The sequence below is a fragment of the Hyla sarda genome, chromosome 1, assembly GCF_029499605.1.
Source record: "Hyla sarda isolate aHylSar1 chromosome 1, aHylSar1.hap1, whole genome shotgun sequence".
Classification (NCBI taxonomy): domain Eukaryota; kingdom Metazoa; phylum Chordata; class Amphibia; order Anura; family Hylidae; genus Hyla; species Hyla sarda.
This window is the reverse complement of record NC_079189.1, coordinates 406,068,224-406,073,153: the sequence shown is the minus strand read 5'-3', so window position 1 is coordinate 406,073,153 and position 4,930 is coordinate 406,068,224. Positions and strand designations below refer to the sequence as shown.

Genomic DNA, 4,930 nt, shown 5'->3' with positions numbered 1-4,930 from the left:
CAGTTTAGAGACCACTGTCAGTGATCTCTAGCCTGAACCCCTCTAAATCTTGCAAAACTACAACTCCCAGCATGCCAACACAGCAAACAGCTGTCAAGGCATGGTGGGAGTTGTAGTTTTGCAACATCTGGAGGGCCACAGTTTAGAGACCACTCTCCAAACTGTCGCCCTGCAGATGTTGCTAAGCAACAGACTCCTGGACACGCGGCACCATACTCACCTCCACCGCCGCCATGATCACAGCCGCCGCCGTCATCTGGAGCTCCGCCGCCGGGTAAGTGACCGCCGCCGCCGCCGCCGCTACTACACGGTTCCCCCTGCTGTGCCCGGACACCGATGGGTGGACATAGCGGGGGGAACCGAACTTTAACCCCCCCGCCCCCAGTCTGCTATTGGTCGGTCGCTCCGTCGATCAATAGCAGGGATAGGAGGGGTGGCACCCCTGCCACCTCACTCCTATCTCTTCAAGGGGGATCGAGGTTGTCTTGGACACCCTCGATCCCCCTTATTTTATCGCGGCGCCGCCGTTGGTGGGCAGGGGGAGAGCGCTCCCCCTGCATACACTATAGATCTATGGGGTTAATGCTGCCGGGACCGGCGCGATCGTGGCCCCGGCAGCTGCGGTGGGACTCCGGCTGTGATTGACAGCTGAGTCCCGCCAGCGATCTCCTGCGCTGCCCGCAGCAGAGCAGGAGATCGCTTGGACGTATGCATACGTCCATTTGCGCGAACGTGTAGTTCGCCTGGACGTATGCATACGTCCAATAGCGGGAATTGGTTAAACCTAACACATTCCTATGTAAATGAAATTACTCCACTCTCCTACATACAGTCCCATGTAAATACCACTACTCCACTCTCCTACATACAGTTCCATGTAAATTACACCACCCCCTTCTCTTCAACATACAGTCTTATCTGAATTACTACTTTCCCCTCTCCAACATACAGTCCCATTCAACATACAGTCTTATGTAAATTACACTACTTTCCCCTCTCCAACATACAGTCCCATGTAAATAACACCACCTCTCTATCTCCAACATGCAGTCCCATGTAAATAACACTTCCCTCTCTCTCCAACATGCAGTCCCATGTAAATAACACTTCCCTCTCTTCAACATATAGTCTCATATAAATTAGACTACTCACCTTTCTCTAACAAACAGTCCCATGTAAATAACACCACCTCCTCTCTAACACACAGTCCCATGTAAATAATATCACTGCCCCCTAACACACTTACCACTTGATTCCTGTACGCTGTAATACTATATAATAGTGCAGCCCAGGAGGCCCCACCCCTTTCCGGTAAAGGCCCCGCCCCTATCATGATGCCATTCCAGGAGCTACGGACCTAATGGTGGTGAGTGATCTTCCTCCTAAACTGCTCCATATAACTGCGGCCTCTTCCCCTGCACAGTGCACTGGCTGTACTACCCGGCTGTGCAGGGGAAGACAAGGAAGAGCGGCCACAGTCCAGTCCAGCAGCCAAAAGATTCGGGCACAGGGTTGGTCCTGAAGGTGGACTGCTAAAGGGAATGGCATTCCTGCTGTGATAAAAGTGCAGGGACTCCGTTCCTATGAGTTCCTGCAGGATTCGAGCCCTGGCTTTCTTTCTGTGACACCCGTTATGTCCATTGAAAGCAACGGGCACTTTGTTTGCCTGTGTCCTACAGAAGGTGCCGTTCACTGACAGAATGCAATGGGATGCCTGCTAGGGTTGCCACCTTTCTTGCAAAAAAAATACCGGCCATGCTAATTTGCATAATTATTTGATGTATGCGTGACATCACAGGAAGTGATAGAATATATACAATTCATATGCAGGGCATTGAAATGGCACAGGGACCCTGTCTGTTTGGCAGCTCGGGCCATGGCCGCCAGAGCTGGTGCAAGGATTTTTGTCACCTTAGGCAAAACCTCATTTTCCCTCCCCTTTGTCTCTGGCCCTTTGCCCCTGCCCTTTGATCTCACCCTTGTTTGCACTGCCCCCCTTTTTAATGACTGTTAGACTATGTTCACACGTTAGGTTTTCCATGCAGATTTGCACAGGAATATACCGTACGGAAATTCCGCTGCAGCAGAGTCCCATAAATTTCAATGGGGTTTTGGCGCACTGTGCACACAGCAGAATTTCCGCACAGGAAACATCTGGCACAGAAATTCAAATTCTGGCATCCGCAGAAAGAATAGACGTCTGTTCTTTCTGTGTATTCTGCTCAGAAATACATTGCCGTCTATGATAAAGTGAATTTCTGAGCAATCTTAGCGCCAGCATGTTCTGACACCGCTCCACTATCTTCACAATATCCGCACATACATTTTCTGTGTGGACATTCGAGCTTTACAATGAAAATTGAGTAGGTGGACCCTGTAAAAGTATGTCCTGATGTGATTGGATGTATATGTACACCCTGTACATGATGTGAACAATGGACCGGTGCTCGCATCATATATGACAGGTCCTGGCAGCCAGAGACCTGCCAGTAGTGGCCATCATCAACGATCGCTCTAATGTTTGTCATTAACCCCTCATATGCCACGATCAAAGCAGGTTATGGCAATGCGGGCATTATATTCAAGAATGGAATCACCTGTGGTGATCTGGTGATCATCAAAATGGTGGATGGACGTCTTCTCACCTGCCTCCTCCGCTCTCCTAGGGTCCCGTTCATCAGAAAAAGGCTCATGCATGGAAATTGCTGGGTGTCCTATGGTTGCCTTGGCAACTGTACCACCTAGCATCATTTGTCTCTCTCCGCACCGCATTATGCAGATCGTGCAGGAGAGCAGCTTTGGACACTTAAGAAAAGACCTCATGTCATCCATGTTTTTCTAACACTATTTTTCACACACAAATAAAATAAATGAGTCAAACAAGTTACAGAATGGTTTAAAAAGGGGAACTTTATTTATTATATATAAAAATGTTTGTGTCGGGGATTTTTTGTAACCTCCATCACTCACAAAGAGCGTACAGTAACATACTCAGGACAGGAAAAACCTCCAGAGGGGAGGAAACCTGTAGGGAATCCATGGCTACTGTATTGCCCTTCCTCTGGGCATACTAAAGGAGGTTACCTCTAGAATTTGGGCAAATGTGTCTGTGTATGTGCGTGATTCGAGGGGCTGTGCCTTCATCCAAATTCTTCTGGAATAGGTCTGGAAATCTACGTCTTCATCCAACGTCTTGCTGTAGGTCCGGAAATGCTACTCCACATCCTGGAAATAGTGCATCTAAGATAGGAAAACAAAAGATAGATTATCTACATGTTTATTATAGAAAAGCACATTGAACTGCACTAAAGACCTTTTGGACACAACAATGTGATACTTACCAGTCACAGTAGTGTATGTGACTTTGCATTCTCGGCCCCTACAGTGTCCAGCATCAGCCCCTCACTGATGAAGAATGAGCAGGAGCAGTGTTATATCTGCTCAGTGCTGCTCTCTGGTGGACAATGGTTATGACATCACATGTGTGACACGCTGTTACCTCCTGAGTGTTCTATTTCAGTAGTGCTGCTCTCTGATTGGCTGAAAAACAAAAAAGCTTTCTAATATATTCTGTATGACTGTTATCTAAGGGATTTTGGGCAATTTTTTATTAAAATGGCGCTGCTCCCTGTGGGTGCAATCTACTTGTTTCTCCTAACCAGACACTCAGTATTTGTAATATAATTTGGTGGCCCCAACAGCCTGGGCCCATAGGTTTCTTACACAGATCAGTGCGGCTCTGGCAGGCTCAATGAGCAGCGCTGGCTGCCGTGACATCTGACGAGTGACATCCCTGACGTTGTGGTCTGGAGCGAAGGATGTCACTCGTCAGACATCCCGGCAGCCACTGATTTAGCCAGTTCAAGATCAGACACCATGGTCCTAGATAGACATACATCACCACTGATCCCCTGTGGCTGTCCATCCGTTGCAAAACTACAACTCCCAGCATGCCCTGGGCATGCTTGAAATTGTAGTTTTGCAACAGTAGCACAGACGTCTGTCGAAGGGGGGAACCACAAAAAATAAAGCAATGTGGGCTTTGAAAAACACCGCACATAAATCATGTTTAATCCCAGCCTAAGCCTAGGAGCAGATGCAACAAAAACTACCCCCCCCCCCCCCCCCCCATTTCTTTTTTCTGCCATCTTTTGTGGAATTTTTGATAAAAACACTGGGGGGGGGGGGGGGGGGGGAGTTTATTAAAACCTGTGAAGATAAAAAGTGGACCAGTTGCCCATAGCAACCATTCAGATCGCTTCTTTCATTTTTAAAAAGTCCCCTGAAACGTGAAAGAAGCGATCTGATTGGTTGCTATGGGCAACTGGTCAACTTTATCTCTGGACAGGTTTTCATACATCTCCCCCAATGTGTATTATTATTATTATTATTTCCCCCCTGGCTTTTCCTAGATTCTTTCATCATGTGACTCAAGAAGAAAAACACCAAAACTTCATAAAACAAAAAAAAAAAACATGCTCTCGACATCCCACAGATTTGATAGTCTAAATAGGCCATAAAAGGATGAAGAAAACCCCATTAGTGTCTGGCATTTCATATTACCCTATTGATTCCAACATAACATGTGCCCGCAGCGAGCATGGTGTTTTTTTCTGACAAACACGCCAAATGTAATCCCAGACGAAATTAATGTTTTCACAATAAGATGGAACAGGCTGCAGGCTGTGCTATATATTTGCATAGTTGCGGCGTACAGCACGTGTCACATTTATGCGGCTGCATTCTGATGGAATATATGGCTCTCGGCCTTTTGGCTAAGATCAAGTGTAGTATCTGTTCTTATCAGTGGTCTAGTCTCTGCCATTGATGTAGGATGGATGCTGCATGGAGGGGGCAGGTGCCCGGGGCATTCCGGGTTCTGAGGAATCAGCTCGACGGCTGCTCTGATGTGACCTGTCCCCTCCAGGTT

The 4,930-nt window shown here is 47.5% G+C and overlaps 1 long non-coding RNA gene and 1 pseudogene across 1 annotated transcript; one reads left to right on the top strand and one right to left on the bottom strand.

The window, feature by feature from the left end:
* Positions 1–2,891: 2,891 nt before the first annotated feature.
* On the bottom strand, positions 2,892–3,662 carry LOC130308644 (uncharacterized). The gene is made up of 2 exons (XR_008857598.1): positions 3,342–3,662; positions 2,892–3,269 (listed from the first exon to the last, which is right to left on the bottom strand). It is a non-coding gene; the product is annotated as an uncharacterized LOC130308644 (long non-coding RNA).
* A 1,099-nt stretch (positions 3,663–4,761) lies between these two features.
* LOC130344671 (U2 spliceosomal RNA) lies at positions 4,762–4,930 on the top strand (annotated as a pseudogene).